General features: G+C 46.9%; 1 protein-coding gene and 1 long non-coding RNA gene across 6 annotated transcripts in view; one reads left to right on the top strand and one right to left on the bottom strand.

Moving 5' to 3' along the window:
* Positions 1-19022, top strand: part of LOC135971811 (uncharacterized) — a 225903-nt gene that overhangs the window by 2416 nt on the left and 204465 nt on the right. Inside the window, exon 1 of one of the 3 annotated variants that reach the window (XR_010588080.2) lies at positions 2568-2689. The exons of the other annotated variants lie outside the window; for them this stretch is intronic. This is a non-coding gene — a long non-coding RNA (uncharacterized lncRNA). Of the gene's footprint in view, positions 1-2567; positions 2690-19022 lie in introns of those variants that run through there. 3 annotated transcript variants of the gene reach the window in all.
* The window catches only part of LIPC (lipase C, hepatic type), a 177068-nt gene that overhangs the window by 109990 nt on the left and 48056 nt on the right, over positions 1-19022 (bottom strand). The window lies entirely within an intron of this gene.

The raw sequence follows: 19022 nt of genomic DNA, 5'->3' as shown, positions 1-19022 counted from the left end.
CCTCCCACACAGGGGGAGGAAGTCAAGGGCTGTGTGCAGGTGAGCAAACCAAGCTGACAGGCGCCTGAGGTGCTGGCTTTGGTTCCTCTCATGCTGAGGATTAATTTGTCGAAGTGGGAACACAGCAGGAGAAGGGAACATTTATTTCTTTGGCTTTGGTCTGGGGTCCAGTCAGGGAAGGAGAAAGAGAGAATGTATGTGTGAGTGTCTAAACCACTGGGATGGATTAAGGGCAGGGCAGAAAGTGGACCAGTGGTACCAACTCTTCGAAAGGGTGCCGAAAGCCTTTATCATAAACACCAAATGTAATACTGTTTAGGGGGACAGAATAGGGTTGGTGCCAGAAGGACACCTTTCCTGGATCCCGATGTTCATTTATTCTTGTGGTCATTCATTTCATCCAATCAATCAATCATGTCAATGCAGTCATCAGCATTTCTCCAGCATCCACTATATGCCATCTGTTGCACGCAGATTAGACTACGGCCCAGCCTCTCTCTGCCTTCAAAGCACACACGATCCTACAGGGAAGGTGGAAATATGAACAAGCAGACAACAATAGACATGATGAACACAGTGTAATACATGTGAGAAATAGGAAAATAGATGACAGAAGCGAAGAGGAAGGCGGGCCTCACTCGGACACAGAGGGGTGCAGACATTTGGCATGTAACTTGGATGATGAAGTGTGAACTGTGTGATGGGTGGGACTGAGGACGAGGGAGAAACTTTCCAGGACTTCTAGGAGCAGGTTTGAACTGTGGGAGTGGGATGGGGTGGGAGGTGGGGGTGGGGGAACAGCATGAGGCAGGTGTGGAGGCGTGCACAGAATAAGGTGTGAAATTTAAAGGAGAAGCTGGAATTTGAAGGGAATCGGAACCAGGAGGAGACAAGGGCATCCAAGAGGCCAATGGGTGTGAAAGGCAGAGTCCTGGAGGGGAGTGTTGTTCCTTTCTTCTGCACACAGATAGTAGGCAGAGTTGCACAGGGATGAAGAACATAGGTGGCTGGGTGCAGTGGCTCACCCAGCACTCTGGGAGGCCGAGGCAGGCAGATCACTTGAGGTCAGGAGTTTGAGACCAGCCTGGCCAACGTGGTAAAACTCCTTCTCTACTAAAAACACAAAAAAAATTAGCCTGGCGTGGTGGTGCGTACCTGGAATCCCAGCTAATCGGAAGGCTGAGGCAGGAGAATCACTTGAACCAGGGAAGCAGAGATTGCAGTGAGCCAAGATGGAGCCACTGCACTCCAGCCTGGGTGACAGAGCAAGACTTTGTCTCAAAAACAAAGAAATCATAGGCCCTGTACCGAGACTGTGTTCAAATCCTGGCTCCGGGGGCTGCCAGCTTTGGCAAGTGTCTCTGCCTCTATAAGCTTCAGTTTCCTTATCTATAAAGTGGGATCAATGATGATGATCATTCCTGCAGTGGCCTGCCTTGAGGATTGGTAGTTCAGTACTTGGTGGGATAACTGGTATAGCCTTCAGTAAATGTTAGCTTTTATCATTGTCACTATTGCAGCCAATCTTTAAATGCTGTTAGTTTTTCCTTTGAAGTGTTTCTTGGGTCTTATCATGACCTCTCCCTCCCAGCAGTGACCACTCTAAGCTCTGCACCTGAGAATTGCCCTCCTCACCTCACTTCTGGGTTTCTGTACATCTTCCAGTTGGCCTTGGTGGCTTTCTTCCTTCCACTGTAACCATCCTGTGGACCAACCCCAAACAAAGCCCTCTTACATGCCAGGTTTGGATAACTCCTTTGCTCTAAACCACTAGCACTTTCTCTCAGAAAAGCACCAATCTGGCCCATTGTCCTCTTGCAGGTGAGAAAACTGAGGGCTAAAGAGGCTATTGGACTAGTCCACAGGCCAAGGAAGTCTGTTCCTGAGCTCTGGGTCTCCCGACTCCTCATTCTTGCGCTTTCCTCTCTGACAGCTGCCCTCTTTTCCCAGCCCCAGAGCTTCTCTAAACTCTCCCTGGAAAACATCACGGCGAGTAGCAAATGGTCCTGTGTGAGCTCTGTGGTGGGCCATTGAGTTTGCAGCCCAGCCTCGCCCTTACTGGCTGAGTGACCTTCAACAAGTGATGTCACCCATCGAAGCCTGGGGTTCCCAGCCGTGGAGAGCAGTGTTATGCTAAGAGCTCCTTTACAGGGTGAGAGTGAGGGTGGGAGATGTGACTATTACCTAAGTGAAGGGCTTGGGAGAGTGTCTGACACACAGTACGAGGCTGAGATTTTGAAGCCTACTCTCTGGTCAGGGGGCCATCCCCGGCCCGGGGCCCACCTTAACTGTGCCCACGCTGCCTCCCATCCAGCCTTCACGTTTCCTGTTGCACATCCACATTCCAAGTCACCCCAGCCCTTCCTCTCACCATGAGCTGTTCTCTACTTCCTGAATTCCTCAAAATCCCACCTGACTGCCTCTCCTGCAGAGTTAGAACTCCAGGAAGAAGCCAAAACTTTATTTCAGAACTCTGTTGTAAACATCCTTAAAGACAGACGCCAGGTGGTGGGTGAGGTCGAGGCGCCGAGAGTGGAAGGGTTTTGGGTCTGTTCATTGGCTGGAGCAGTGCTCACTGGGAGCTGAAAGGACTTTCAGAGCAGAGCCCTACGGGGTGCTCAGACGTGTCCACCGAGCGCTCGGAAGCTGCAGGACGGGACCCACACAGCCTTCCCTGTGGGCCTCCAGGGTGAGCCTTGAGAGTTGTTTTCCCTTCTTAGGAAAAAGGGAGAGGTCCGTGCTTGCCAGGTGTGAGCCTGCTGCACCCACCAACCGGCTGCCGTTCTGATCTCGTAGGAAGCCAGTGGCCCCACTCAGGGCCTCCCAGGGCCCCGCCTGTGAAGGAGGAAGCTGCGAGGAGTGCCCAGGGCTGGGAATCCCTCAGATACCTCTGTCCTTCCTCCAAGGGGTAATGAAGCGGGCATGTGTTCCCGTGCAGGCGTCCTTGGGGACGGGTGTGGATTCTTTCCTGTGACAGCTGCGGAAACCACCAGAACACGGTGCAGAGCGCACAAGGCTGGTTTTCCATCCCAGTGTGGGCCACGCCCTATGCGGGGGCACTGTTTGCTTTTCCATAAACGTAAAAATTGCTTAATATGACTCCAGAGAAGACTAAATACGTGTTCGCGGGTGGACTCTCTTGTTTATTTTTTCTGTTTTCAGGAGCGGGTGGGACTTCCTCCAGAAACTACTGGTTTCCTGAAAATCTGGACCAAGCCTGAGACTTTTTGTGTACTTGTAGCTTTGTTTTGATTTGTGTATTTATTGTGAGCTCTCTAGGGGACCTCAAAAAAAAAAAAAAAAAAAAAAAAAAAAAAAAAAAACCAAGTCTATTTTCCGAAGATTTTCACTCAAGCTTAGCAAAGGAAAAAAATTCAACCTGACCAGCGAATATTTGCCCCTCATTAAGCATTCTCCAAAGTGAGGTCTCTATAAAAGACACAGTCTATGTCAGTTCCTGCTTGCTGGGAAAAGCCAAAGGTTCACTGGGCTTTGACTAGACTTCCCAGAGGTCGTCTTGCAGTGAGGGAGGCCAGCTCCTTCTGATGTCCGCTGGGCCTTTGGCTTTCAATGACTGAAAGCTGTTTTTGTCCCAGCAGAACTAGAAAATACATACCTCACCTAAAAAAATAGGAGGAATGGCTACCATCTCTCCCTCTCGGAATGTATTACATGGGGAGATATACCGCCTTCTCAATATCCTATGACCTAGCACCTTTTTTTCTTAAATTTTCACTAGAAAAATAATAAAGCCATGGACATACTCTGATATTATCGATGGCAGATTTTGAGGTTGACCTAATGTACTTTTTTCCCACTTAACACACAACTTAATCATCTCCTGAAGAACAAAGAGATGGTGGCAAAAAGCCCTTTGCAAAACCTTTTTCCTGTTCTACTGGGAAACCAGCATTAAGGACAAGGGACAGGAATGGTGCAGGGACAGGGGCTAGTTGTATAAGATGTGTAATTTTGAGGGGCAGAGGGGTGACCAGATTCTGCTAGCAACAGCTGAGAAACGGGGGGTTCTTTGATTTCTGATGGAGAAAGAAAGCATAGAGTGTTATTTAACCCTGGTGGAAAGCTGGTCTCTAAAAACCGAAAGCACCCAAGATAACGGGGATAAAGATGGGAAAAGGTTAGAGGTGGGAAGGGTTAGAGGTAGCAAAGCCTCAAATAAGACGTATTCTTTGGGTGGTGTCATTCTAAATGTTTTGACTTGGAGGAAAGAGCCAGGAATGAGGACAACGTCCCTGCTATTATAACAACAACATATGCACCAACATAAAGAAAAATCCCATTTAAGAAAAACCTGCCTGGGCTGTGCTTTAATTGCAAGAGGTACAAGGACGTGGTGGGTGAGGCTCAGCTGCTGGTCTAACAATAGCCTAAGCCGACCTTGCTCAGGGGAAGTCCATTGCTAAACTTCAAAGTTCAGTTTGTGAACTTCACATTTAGGAAGCACTTCCTGATGACCCCATTTAAAATTTTATTCTTCTTCCAAGGGACACAGTACAGAATATATGGGCTTACATTTTTTTTTTTTCTCTCCAGCAATTTCCCTGCCTCTGTAGGAGTAAAAAACGGAAACAGGTGCTTATGTATTTATTTTTAAAGCTCTCTAGCTACTGAGGACAGCAAGGACTTTTGCCATTTAATTTTTGTTATCGTCTAGCTCATGAAAATGTATTTCTTAATCCTCTAGCAACATATATTCCTGATTAGAAAAAGTATGAACTGGTATCTCCTCTGCACTCTGGGGGTGCGTGATTTAAGACTAACCATGCAGCATATACACAGAAAGCCATGCAGAAAATGCTTGCAGAGCCAGCATCGGGGGCAGGATGGAGACAGGGGGCCCAGGATAGAGTGGAAAGGGAATTGTGTGAATCACGGAAGGCAGAAAAGTGTTTATGTCCAAGATGGAAATTCTCAGCATATATCCAGTTCAGTCAGGTTTTTGTGGAGGAAATGACCAAGCCAGAGCTACTGGCTCTTTCGATTACCAAATGGGATTGTCTGGCTGGTTTAGGGGGAATAAACACAATGATAATGAAAGTAATTGACCACAAAATGACATGGCCTGAGTCTAGAAATCTTTATGGAGAAGATAGCATCTGAAGGTCCCATTCAGCAATGGGTGGGGCAGAAGTGGTTTTGTATGCTGAGGGGGTGTGGTACACAGAGAAAAAAGTATTGCTACCGCAGCTCTGCCCTGAAGAAGCCAAGTGGCATATCATAAACTGGGTGCCTTGTAGGCCTTCTTGCTGTCCACAGGTAAATTTGAGGAGCGCTTAGAATACATCGTGTCTGCCGGACACGGTGGCTCACACCTGTAATCCCAACACTTTGGGAGGCTGAGGTGGGCGGATCACCTGAGGTCGGGAGTTCGAGACCAGCCTGACCAAAGTGGAGAAACCCCGTCTCTATTAAAAATACAAAAATTAGCCAGGTGTGCTGGTGCATGCCTGTAATCCCAGCTACTCAGGAGGCTGAGGCAGGAGAAATGCTTGAACCCGGGAGGTGGAGGTTGTGATGAACCAAGATCGCACCTTTGTACTCCATTCTGGGCAACAAGAGTGAAACTCCGTCTCAAAAAACAAAATAAAAAAATCATGTCTTCGACGCCAAGGGCTGCTCAGCCCACATCGCCCAGTGCTGAGTTGTGGGCTTGTCTGATGATACCTGCATGGTGACAAAGGAGGTGCCCGGCCCTGGGTGTCATCTCTGCTGAAACCTAGTTCTCACATAGCTCTGTGTTCCTGGGTGTGCCACTTGGCCTCCTTAGTTTCTATTTTTTTATTAGTAAAATAAACGAGTTGAGCGAGATGTTCTCTAGAATAACTTTCATTTTTCCCATTCTAGGCATGGTAAAGTATACTTAAACATGTGTATATATTTCTTCAGTTGGGAAAATGGCAATGGTGAAGCCCTAAAAAGACAGAGGACCTCTCGTTTCCCCCAATTCGTTGCCTTTATGAATGTGATGGGTTGCAGGGGACCTTTGCAAAGAGAACAGACATCTACCCAAGGCTGTGGGTTTGGGGTCAGGTCCCCAGTGTGGACAGGGCTACTCAGGCCCATGGGGGCAGGAGGCCTTAGCAGTGGCTACCCATGTGCTCCTGCAGTCCTCCCAGGAAGGATTGATACCCCTAGTCTCTACTCACCTCCCCAGCGCCTCCCTCCAGGGGCCTCTGGGCTGCATCAGGGGAGATGTGCCCTGTCCTTAGCTATGGCTTCAGGTTTGGCTCAGTGCTTTTTGCCCTGCGTACTGGAAAAGCTTGTTTTTCCCCATGAATATCAAAGTAATACAACTTCCGTACAACAGAAAGGTACAGGAAAGCGTTGAGGATGAATACATAATCAGCTATCATCCTATCACCCAGAGCAATTTATTTAAGTGCATTTTCTTCTAACGTATTTTTTCCTTAATGCAAATGTAAAATTTTGCATTCTGCGTTTTCTTTTCTTTTGGCTCAACCTCATAGCATGTTTCCATGCCATTATATATATTTGACCCCACTTCATTCCATTCTGCTTCCTTATGCTCACCCTCTTCTCTTGGTGTCCCTGACTTCAGTCTCCCCTCCTGAGCTCATGCTGTGTGCCTGTCCGAAGTGCAGCCATTCTCCATTTGTCATTTAGTCCTGCCATGCTTTACGGTTCTCTCTCCCCCACGAAGCCTTCTCAGACCACTTTGGAGAACTCTCCTGATTGTCTATCCATCCCTGACCCCCTTCCCTTCCTTGGGGTCTGGACCATGCCTTGGGTCCTAAACAAGTGCTGCTCTGGGCTGTTAGGTCTCTTTTTATGTAGACACCCCTCAGGCAGTGGTGCATTGGTAGATACTCAGCAACTGGCTCTCTAGAAGAAAATGTATTCCTATATATACATGCATACATGCATATATTGTGCATTTTATTGCTCTCAAGATGAGTATTATACAATTTATAAATAATAATCAAATATACAGTATTTATTGTAAACTCCAAATAGCAATTGATTTTTATGGAATACTTTTGCTGATTTTTGTTGGATCCTTGTCTCACTAGTCAACCTATGGTGGCAAATGAGAAGTGTAGGTTGGCTGACAGGTTTATTTACATTAATGAAGAAGACAAAAATGAAATAAAGACATGTTGGAACTTCAGTCATTCAACAATTACATGATTTCTTTGCTCAATCAAATCATTGTTTTTGAGCATTGGAAGAATATTTCCTTAATGTTTTGTGCTAGTTACAATCGGGACAGTTCTAAGTTTAATCTTCATTACTAACATTTTTTTCTGTGGCTCTCTTAAGTCTAGATGAGGGGCTAGTAATCTATGGCCTGATAAATCTGGCACACCACACGTTTTTGTGAATAAAGTTTTATTGGAACACAGCCAGGTCCATTCATGTATCTATTGTCTGTGGCTGCTTTTGTGCTATGATAGCAGAATTGAGTAGTTTTAACAGAGACCTACGGCCTACAAAAGGAAAAATATTTATTGCCTGGCCCTTTATAGAGAAAAGTTTGCTGAACCTTGCTTTACACAGTCAACAAAACAATACATCAGACCCTGATCTATAATGTTTGTCAATTTCCATGTATAAATACAACCATCATGGCTGCTGTTAAGTTCCCATTGTGATGTTACTGATAATGGAGTTGGGAAGAGATTCACTTTGGTGTAGCATTCAATAGTGTTTCCACCACACAGTACGACAGATGGAAATAACCTTACAGACAGAGACAATAGTAAAATGAGAACATTTGAGTATTTATTACTGTCATTTTAAACATTTGTTTCATTGTAGGTTTTATAATGTAATTTTAAAATAATGGCTGTGTTTAAAAATCAGCTTGCAAAATTCTTGAAAATTTAGCAATTGGCTTTGTGAGAGGGTGAGGGCTTTCATCTTCACTGGGGAAAATAGCCCAGGTGGGTGATACATCTCTCCAAATCCCAGGCCCTGGGGGTGATCGCTGCACATGGTAAGGGCATGGAGGATCTTGTGAGCATCAGAAGTCTTAAAGTTGAAGAAAGTAGCCTCTTGTGTGTAGCAGAGGCTCCAACCCTATCTGTTGACTAGAAAATTGCCGTGCACTGTAGTCACCATGTGGGAGTAAAACCATGAACTTCCACCCACCACAGGCAGAACTGAATCATTCAGACAGAGCCATCCAGAAGGCACAGATGGCTCCCTGACCCCATTTGACCTGGGCTGGGTGCTCCATGAAGCTTAAGCTCAAGGTCGGCTCTGTCAGCCCCAAAACCCAGCTTTCTGCTTTGGAAGTACCAACTTATATCCCCACCCTTTCCTCCAGCCCAGGAAGGGAGTAAAGCCAGTGGGGTTCCAGGGGAACATAAGACCTTGGCCTGGGAAGATGATGGCTGGGACCCATGTGACTGGGCATGACTGACCAGAACAAGTTGGTGTTTTCCCTAAGGAAATTCCATGCCCCAAACCCTCCCCTGCCAGCTGCTCTGTGGCCTTGGAGACAAGCTATTTCTCTGGTTATTTGCTCCAAGTTCACCCAGAGCTGGAAGACAAGTGTGGCTGAGACACCTGCATGAAACAGCAGGGAGAGAACAGGTGCTCAGGAGTCACTGGGCTGGGTTCCCATCTCGCCATCACCACTGTGTGTGTGGCCTCGGGCTTGGCACTTAACCTCTTTGAGCCTGTTTCCTTGTAGGTTAAACACCTTACAGAATCACTGTGGGGTCAACTGAGATAATATATGTGAAGACATGTTGCAAATAGCAAATGTGAGAGGGCAGTGAATAGGACTTACTGGCACAAGGACCTCTGCTGAACCACCAGGTGCTAAGGAACCCACATTTTATCCATTTCTTTTTTCTTTCTTTCTTTCTTTTTTTTTTGAGACAGGGTCTTGCTCTGCATGATCATGGCTCACTGCAGCCTCACTCTCCGAGGCTCAAGCAATTCTCCCACCTCAGCCTCCCCAGTAGCTAGGACTACATCAGGCCTGGCTGATTTCTTTTTACTTTTAGTAGAATTGGGATTTCACCATATTGCCCAGGCTTGTCTTGACCTCCTGGGGTCAAGTGATCCACCTGCCTTGGCCTCCCAGAGTGCTGGGATTACAGGCATGAGCCACTGCGCCAATGTTCGGAACCCACATTCTGTAATGAGACTTGCCAGCAATTGGGGCCACATTCTTCCAACTCCAGGGCTCTCAAAGAAGCAGTCTTTATTCCCATCACCGCCTTCCCCCAGCCTATGTAGATAGACAAGTGGGAGAGGGAGTGTAGGAATTGCCGGGCGAATAATGCAGTTCTGTTCTTCCCGTTGTGAGTCTCTTGAGTTCAAGTTGGGGGATCGATTAGAATCACTTACCAAGAATGCAGGATGAGGGTGCCTGCAGGAGGCAGAAATGCTATTCTAGGTCCCATCTGGTGCTGGGGATATGAGGACGAAGTTTTGGAGAGAGACTGACCTGTATCCATAGGAGTTTATGGGGCTGTGTGGGAATGTGGGGGTTGTGCCTGCTTTAGCCATCTGAAGAGAGGAGGCTTAGCCAAGCTGGGAGAAGAAATACTATGAAGTAGTGTGCCTGAGGGGATGGGTCCCCACACCTCAGCTCCCATCAGTCCTCAGAGGTGGGGAAGAAGACCCAAGTCATTTCTGAGACTTTGTACAAGAGGACAGAGTAGGAGGGGCATGGACCTTTGGAGAAGCCAAAAGGGACCACAGCTATGCTTCTCAGTGATAAATGGGCTGGGCTTATACCAATAGGACCCTCAGAAAACCACATCTACCATCTTCACAGGCCAAGGCCACCAGCAGCAGATGGGACCACAGTGAACCAGAGCAAGAGCAGACCACTCACAAGAGGTGAGGACCTCTGTGTCCCCCAGCTGTTCCCTCACTACCAGCTCCCAGCCCCAAAGGGGTTGGGCTCTGAAAAATGAGGAGCAGCAGTCCCAGGACCAGGCCTCACCCCACCCTCCCACTCCACCCCATGGTTTTCCAGAGAAAAGAGGAATGAAAGAGCAGAAAGATCCCCTTCCCACTGCAGATTCCATCCTCTCCGAGTCTGGCTCACAAGATGAAGGGAAGAATGTCAAATCAGATGTGAGACTGAGGCTTTAGAATAAAACAAAGTAACTTTTAATAATCGAACTGACCAAAAGTTAAAGGAATCTGCCCAAGATGCTATAAAGGAATGGAAGCATATAACTTGATAGTACATGGCTGAAGGCAGGGATGGGAGAAATAGAAAACTGTTTGACGTTTACACTCTTCTAAATTCAGACTGCTCAATGAACCCTGAACAGGAACCTTAGTTTTTGTAGTAGGTGGTCCCTTTGAACTTGATGGAATGGATCAAATACATTTATAGGCAGACATTCTCAAACTTTGGTGCCTGTATCAGAATCACCCAGAGGGTGCATTAAAACACAGACTGCCGGGCCCCTTCCCAGAGTTTCTGATTCAGTAGGTCTCGGGTGGGATGGAGAATTTGTCTTTCACACAAATTCCCAGGGGATGGAGATGCTGCTGGCCTGGGGACCACAATCTGAGAATCACTGTGGAATAGACTAAAGCATCACTGAAATGTGTATTTAACATAGCCTTGAAAATAGGCCCCCGAGCATCCTAGGATGCCAATGAAAGTGCTGGTTTTATTTATCTCACCCATCTGCTTCCTCTGGGAGGAACGATGCTTGAGCGTTGTGTTGATCTTCCAGTGTGTTACAGAACTAACTGAAAATCCCTTTGCCCTACAAATGAGTCTGTTACGCCGCCCAGGATTTTCCCCACACTCACATGGTCTGCTCTTCCCAGGAAGATTAGCTATGATAGCACACCTTTGAGTGGGGCCCAAGGTGCACAGCCAGGGCTGTGTGAGCAGGGCAGAAACATCCTCCTGCTTGCCCCTGTGGAAGCAGGAGCCACCCTTGCCTCCCCTCATCCTTGTGCCTCACAGCCAGTCCTCCACTGTCTGTGGGCATTTCCCCCGCCAATGGAGTGACCCTCCCGTGTGGATCCTGATCAGTCCTGTTTGGGTAAAGCTGATCCTATCCAAGGGGTGGATAGGATGGTTCCCAAATCAGGCCAATCAGAGATCCCATTCTCCTGCCTGTGGCCATGTATTCAGGGGTGGGCACCTGGCTAGAATCATTTCTGGAACATTGCTATAGGTATGTGATAAAGTATGGCTTATCTAGAAGTTTGAATTCTAAGGACTGAGGAATCTGGCACTCTGAAGTGTTATGAAGGGAGGGGGTAGGGAGCGAATGAAGAGACATGGTAACTTTATTAAGGTCGTAGATCCAGCTGCCCCTGAAGCTTATAATTTGGACATCTCTGTTACATGAGTAAATAAATTCCCCACAGGTTAATTTGGGTTGGATTATTATTCTTGTGACCCAAAGTCTCAATGAATACACTTGCTTACCTGCCTTTTTCATATCTCCAAATATGTTGACTTTCCTCCACCCCACTGCTCTACCTGTCACTCCAGGCCTGGGTCTCAGTAACAGCCTCCCAATCCTGTGCGGGTCAGGGCCTCCAAGTAATGAATCCCAACTGACTGCTTGCCCAGTCCACTAGACTTTAATGGGGAGGGTAGCCTGGCTTCAGTAAACCATGATTCTTCCTAGTATGTTTTCTGGGGGAGGAAGGCAGCACTGATAAATCGCAATCACTGCCTCGTTGTGACTTATAACGTGAAGTCCCACAGCAAAGAAAAAGTTGTTGTCTGGCATCCACAGACCTCTAGTGTTCATCAGGAAACTCTCAGAGTCTTTAGACTGCACTCCTTTATTGCCCTGGGCCCGGTTCTACCTGTAAACCCTGAGTGCTGCAGGGAAAATGGCTTAGGGACCATTGGTATAAACTAGCACAGTGGGCTGTGTTATCAATACCTGGCATTTCTTACCACTTTCACTCAGTCAAATTAGCAAAACATCCCGGTGGCAGGACTGTGACCTGCTCAGTACCTTGACCTTCCTAGTACCTAGGTCTAGCAGACCACCAGTGGGTAGCTTGGGTGGTCCCAGGCCATGTAGCATTTCAATGCATTTCCAAAATACATAGATCCACATATTTATGGAAATTGACCTTTAACTGAAGATTTCATAGAAAAGGATTTAGATTGTACGTTGTTCAGTGAAACTTAATAAAATTCCCCTTTAGACAGTGCTGTTCTTTTTCCCAAGTGCCAAACACTGCTGGCAGCCTCATCCCTCCCATGATTGGCCTCTAATACTTCCCCCTCTTGTTCGGAGGCAGTTCTTCAGGTGGGACGCAGGACCAGCATCAGAATTAGCATCACCTGGGACATCGTTAGAAATGCACATTCCTACCTGACAAAAACAAGAAATGGGGAAAGGATTCCCTATTTAATAAATGGTGCTGGGAAAACTGGCTAGCCATAAGTAGAGAGCTGAAACTGGATCCCTTCCTTACTCCTTATACAAAAGTTAATTCAAGATAGATGAGAGACTTAAATGTTAGACCTAAAACCACAAAAACCCTAGAAGAAAACCTAGGCAATACCATTCAGGACATAGGCATGGGCAAGGACTTCATGTCTAAAACACCAAAAGCAACGGCAACAAAAGCCAAAATTGACAAATGGGATCTCATTAAACTAAAGAGCTTCTGCACAGCAAAAGAAACTACCATCAGAGTGAACAGGCAGCCTACAGAATGGGAGAAAATTTTTGCAATCTACTCATCTGACAAAGGGCTAATATCCAGAATCTACAAAGAACTCAAACAAATTTACAAGAAAAAAACAACCCCATCAAAAAGTGGGCAAAGGATAAGAACAGACACTTCTCAAAAGAAGACATTCATACAGCCAACAGACACATGAAATAATGCTCATCATCACTAGCCATCAGAGAAATGCAAATCAAAACCACAATGAGATACCATCTCACACCAGTTAGAATGGCAATCATTAAAAAGTTAGGAAACAATAGGTGCTGGAGAGGATGTGGAGAAATAGGAACGCTTTTACACCGTTGGGACTGTAAACTAGTTCAACCATTGTGAAAGACAGTGTGGCGATTCCTCAAGGATCTAGAACTAGAAATACCACTTGACCCAGCCATCCCATTACTGGGGATATACCCAAAGGATTATAAATCATGCTGCTATAAAGACACATGCACACGTATGTTTATTGCAGCACTATTCACAATAGCAAAGACTTGGAACCAACCCAAATGTCCATCACTGACAGACTGGATTAAGAAAATGAAGCATATATACACCACGGCATACTATGCAGCCATAAAAAAGGATGAGATCATGTCCTTTGTAGGGACATGGATGAAGCTGGAAACCATCATTCTCAGCAAACTATCCCAAGAACAGAAAACCAAACACCGCATATTCTCACTCATAGGTGGGAATTGAACAATGAGAACACTTGGACACAGGAAGGGGAACATCACACACCAGGGCCTGTTGTGGGGTGGGGGAAGGGGCGAGGGATAGCATTAGGAGATATACCTAATGTAAATGACGAGTTAATGGGTGCTGCACACTAAAATGGCACATGTATACATATGTAACCTGCATGTTGTGCACACGTACCCTAGAACACAAAGTATAATTAAAAAATGTGGAGGACAAAAAAACATGCACATTCCTGGGCCCCACTGTAGGCCTATTGAATCAGGAACTCTAGAGTAGGGACCACAATCTGTGTTTTAAAAAGCTCTTCAGTGGATTCTGATGCACACTCAAGTTTGAGAACCAGTGACCTAATTGATTTAGCTCCTGACTCATTTTACACACCACACGCAGAAACACAAAAGACCAGAAGAGGCAAAGAGGGGACTACCTATTGCTCCTCAAGCAAGCTCCTTGGGGGGTCTTGATCCTTGCCCCAGATCATATATGAGTGGTGTCAGCCCATAAGACAGGCAATTTTTCTACTAAGGTGCTAAGGGTGTCTTCATACTGTTACATTGATGATTCTGGACAGAGGACAGGCTGGTCCCTCTGGTCTTTGTTCCAGAGCCTTGGAGGACATTAGAATATCTGATGGTGGGGACAGGGTGGGGCCCACACCACCAGACAAAGCAGAATGAAGTGGAATAGAAAGGTCTCCAAGGGAAGAAACAAATGCATTTAAAACCCAAGGCTGGGCATGGTGGCTCACGCCTGTAATCCCAACACTTTGGGAGATGGAGGCATGGGGATCACTTGAAGTCAGGAGTTTAAGACCAGCCTGGCCAACATGGCGAAACCCTGTCTCTACTAAAAATACAAAAATTAGCAGGGTGCGGTGGCACATGCCTGTAATCCCAGCTACTAGGGAGGCTGACACAGGAGAATCGCTCGAACCTAGAGCAGGAGATTGCAGTGAGCCAGGATCATGCTACTGCACTCCAGCCTGGGTGACAGAGTGAGACTCTGTCTTTAAAAAAAAAAAAAAAAAAAAGAACAAATGCATTTAAAACCTTTTCCTCCCAGCAACCCGCATGGATTATAAAACCACATTTATCTTTCAAAGTAAATAGCAATCAGTCCCAAGCAGCAAGGAGACTCAAATAATGGCTAACATGTGTTGATATTGACAGTGACCCATAAATCTTCATTTCTTTGGCAGAGAATGTTGGGTGGCATTTTAATTCCAAGCCATCGAATGAGGAGAGAGATGCACCTCTGCTGTGGATCTTAGCAGAGCATCCTTGGAAACACAACCCAAGGAGCGTAGAGTTTAGCCCTAATCGATGGCCGCCAACATGCTTCATAACACTCCATTACCCAGATGGGGGGTGTGGCGGCTGAAGCATGGAGCGGCTGAGCCTGGGGTGCTCACAGACAGGAATCTGAGCAGCCATCTAGGAAGGACAAAGGGCCCTTGGAGCCTCCCCGGCATGACTAATCGCTCCCTCCTGCCCTGAGCTCCCTTCTTTGTTTGAGCCCCCGCTGCCCCTTGTGTGCACCCAGCACTTTCCGGCCTGCCACGCCCTCTTCCAGAGTCTCTCCTCCTTCTCTACTCGGCGGTTTTCTCATCATGTGTGGCCGGTCCCAAGCCTGGTTTTTGTTCTTTAAGGGAGATGAACTTTTCTCCCACTTGTCAGTTTTGTGTCTGAGAGTGCGGATTACTGTCTGTCCCCACTCTCTGTTCTGTCGTTTGAAAAGGTATTTTAGTCACCGTTAGTTACTACTTGCCACTCTGCTGAGTATTTTTGCATATATTTCACTGAGTCCATATTAGCTGTGTGATATCGAGCCAGTCATCTGACCTTGTTAAGCCTGTTTTCCCATTTTTAAAATGGGGAGACAATACTAGCATTTTCCTTTGAGCGTTGCTGGGGGTTAAGTGGAATCTTCCAGGGAAGCTCCGAGCCAGGCCTGGCATACGGTAAAGGCCCACTTAGGCCTGCTGGCCTCTGCCGGTGCTGAGTGGGGTGCTCTCCTTCACACCCTGAGAGCCTGAGCCAGCCACGTTGCAGGGCGCCTGTGGTCTGTTTTAGGTCTCCTCCCCAGGGAGGGAGCGCATCTTATTTACCTTTGCCTCCCTAGCCCTGAGCACAGGTTTGATGCAGCGTATGTGCTTGATAAATGCGTATGAAGTTAGGAAGGGAAGGAGGAAGACTGTAGGCGAGCCCCAGAAAGCCCCAGTCCTGAGTGGCTGAGGGACCCTGATGAGGACATAACACATGCCTTCACTTGGCTTGATGGGAAAACTGCAAGAAACGTCTTGGAAACGGCTTAGAAACCTTTTGGCAGAAGGAAGGGACTTGAAGAGCTCCCAACCCTAGTCCAGGTGAGAGGAGAGTGATTTACCCAAAGTCACACAGTCTTTTGGTGACAACATTTGGGCCCTAATTTATGGCTGAAGTTTGCTAGCATGGGCAGTATTCGATACCATGTTAGGAACTTGTTACAAAGGGCTTGAGCATCAGCAGGAATATACATTACTAGAAACAGTCAGAAGACCCTAGGGGAGGCAGCTAGGAGTAACTTTTTAGGTACCCCCTTCTCCTTTCTGGTAGTTACTAGAAGCCTCCGGCTTGCCACCACTCCCACCCTTTCCCCATGGCCACTGCCAGTTCTGCTTCAAGGGCCAGGCCTGAGCTAGGTCGTTCTCTCCCCCGCCCTTTCTCCATCAGGTCTGGGACTTGACGGGAAGTGCTTCAGATTAAGTGTTAGGTGCATGCAGAACAACACTGGCTTCATTTCAAACCTCATTGCATTCTTTTACTAGTGGGGAACATGACAATTAGGCTGTATCAGTTCCAGTTTCCTCATATGTAAAGTGAGAATAACAATGTATACTTTATAGATTATAGGTTATTGTAAGAATTCAACCAACTTAAGCAAAATGCTAGACAAAGTATAAAGGGATATCCAGTTGGATTTGAGTCAAAGGTCTGTGTCTTATTCTTCTTTGTATTTCTTCCCATTTCCTTGTTCCTCTGATGCTAGAACACTGTCTTATATTTAGCCGTAGGTGCTAATTACCAGTTCACTGAAGAAATGAGAAGTTATTTTTGTGACCTTTAGAACTTTGCTTCCCAAAGTGTAATTCAGGGACCAGTGGCACTGGTGTCACCCAGACCATTTGTTAGAAATTCAGGATCTCGGAGCCCATCCCAAATCTACTTTTAAAAAGACATTGATTGTATCAAGCTCCCCAGATGATTCACAGGCACTTGAAATTTGGAGAAGCTCTGCTCTGGAAAGCACAATTTGAAGCTGGGAGACCTGAAAACTCTCATTGAGGTCCTGAGCATCGTGGTGAAGTGATACATGCAAGAAAGCGACGCAAACATGATATGCATGCCCCTCTTCTCACTCCTGCTCGTCTGGAAGTGGTTTTCTGGTTCCACAGAAACTCACAAGACTTGGAATCACTTCTGTAAGACCTATAATGGGATCAGAGCCAGCTTCTCATGTACATGTGTGTTTTCCAGAGGAGACTTGTGGTCTGGAGGGCAGCTCTCCCTCTCAGTTGATGGTCCTGTCACAGGTGTTGAGCGCAGACTAGTCAAGAGCCCAAGCGATTTCAGAGCCCAAGTGGTCACTTCTAGCTGGGGAAGTAGGGCAGGGCCTGAGCTAGGTCTCCTGGGCCTCTGGGATGCTTTCCATTAGCTCTGACAGGGGTATAGAATTTGTCAGATGAAATTACTTAAAACTCATTTACTTTTTTTTTTTTCGAGATGGAGTCTTGCTCTGTTGCCCAGGCTGGGTGTAGTGGCACAGTCTCGGCTCACTGCAACCTCCACCTCCTAGGTTCGAGCGATTCTCCTGCCTCAGCCTCCTGAGTAGCTGGGAGTACCGGCACACACCACCACACCTGGTTAATTTTTGTCTATTTAGTAGAGAAGGGGGTTTCACCATATTGGCCAGGCTGGTCTTGAACTCCTAACCTCAAGTGATCTGCCTGCCTCTGGCTCCCAAAGTGGTGGGGTTACAGGCATAAGCCACTGCACCTTGCCAAAACTCACTTTTTAAAGGTGTATGTTGCTTAGCCCTCTGATGAAGATTCAAACATGCAACCGTCATTTGCCACGTGCCTGTTCCATGCCAGGCGTGTGTGGGTTCTGGGGAAACAACAGTAGCTAAGCTAAGACTGGCCGCTGCCCTTGGGGTGCCTATCCTCCAGCAGGGAGAGAGGTGTGTAAGCAGATAGCTGGGCACAAGGAGCCAGCGCCATGGAAGAGAGGTCCGCAAGGGGCCATGGGACAGTGGGCAGCACAGATGACTGTGAGCATTGGCACCAAGCAACCGAGATACTCACAGCCTCAGACACTGGGGAGACATGGCAGAGGCCCAGCAAACAGTGCAACAGGAGGATCTTGAGAGGATCCCTGTCTGAAAAACTCTATAAACAACTATCTTGGGAAAATTGGGGAAACTGGAGTAAGGTGTGGATATTGGATAGTATAAAATTATTTTTAATTTTCTGAAGTGTGGTGTTTACTGGGGCTATGTAGGAGAATGTCCTTAGTAAGAGGCATTAATTCTAACTACTCAGTCGCTTGAACCCTGGAGGTGGAGATTTCAGTGAGCCAGATCATGCCACTGTACTCCAGCATGGGTGACAGAGTGAGACTCCATCTCAAAAAACAAACAACAACAACAAAAAACTAGCATATAAATATTTAGAATTGAAGTATCATGATGGCCACAACTTTCATATGGGATATATATGTGTGTGTCTTTCTCTCTTCCTTCCCCCTCTTGTTTCAACTGGTTTTACACGTCACACACATATAAATATGAACATAGAGATGAAGCAAATATACCAAAATGCAAACAGTTATTGAGTCTATCTGGAGTGAATATGGAAATTCATTGTATCGTCCTTTAAACTTCTTTCTGTAGTTAAACACTTTTGTAATAAAAAGTAGAGAAAAACACTGGGAGTAGTACATGAATCCGGTGAGAATTACATGACTAGTAAATAGATGCCTACACATGTTAGTTTCGTGACCAGCGACGGATAGTTTCAAAGTGCATTCACTTACGTGGTCTCATTTCACCCTCAAAACAGCCCAGTGGGGTCTCTATAATAGTAATCTTCTCTTTACTAATGACTGACCGAGGTCTGCAGGCCTTGAATTATTTGTTCAAGGCCACGTGCTGGGAAGCGATGGAGCTGGGACTCAGGCCCAGGCCTTTCGACTCCAAATCTGGGTCTCTTTTCCCACCCAGAGTCTCCCTCAGGGACCCGTGGTTTAGTTCCCCTGTTCCAGGAGCCCCTGTTTATGCCAGGATCTTGTAGCCCAGACATGAACAGGAGCCCAGGAGTTTGTCCTCCCAGCCCCAGCTCTGTCCTCAGGCACCAGCCATCATCCCACCCTTCTATTTGGGCTTGACGGGGTGAAGGAAGGGAGGCAGGCACATGATGAGAAAGTGGCCGCCGGCCTTGGCCCTTTCCCCTCGTCTGAGGTCTGGGCGAGTCTAGGCAACCCCCTGGCTAAAGCCAGCCTGTATGGGAGAAACACCTCTCAAAGCCAGAGGGAGCAGGTTTGGGGTCCACACTGAGCACATCCATGCAGAGTTGATGGTTCCATAAGGCGCCGAGCCGG

Source organism: Macaca fascicularis, chromosome 7 (genome assembly GCF_037993035.2).
Source record: "Macaca fascicularis isolate 582-1 chromosome 7, T2T-MFA8v1.1".
Classification (NCBI taxonomy): Eukaryota; Metazoa; Chordata; class Mammalia; order Primates; family Cercopithecidae; genus Macaca; species Macaca fascicularis.
The sequence above is the reverse complement of the archived record's forward strand: the minus strand, read 5'-3'. Positions and strand labels throughout refer to the sequence as shown.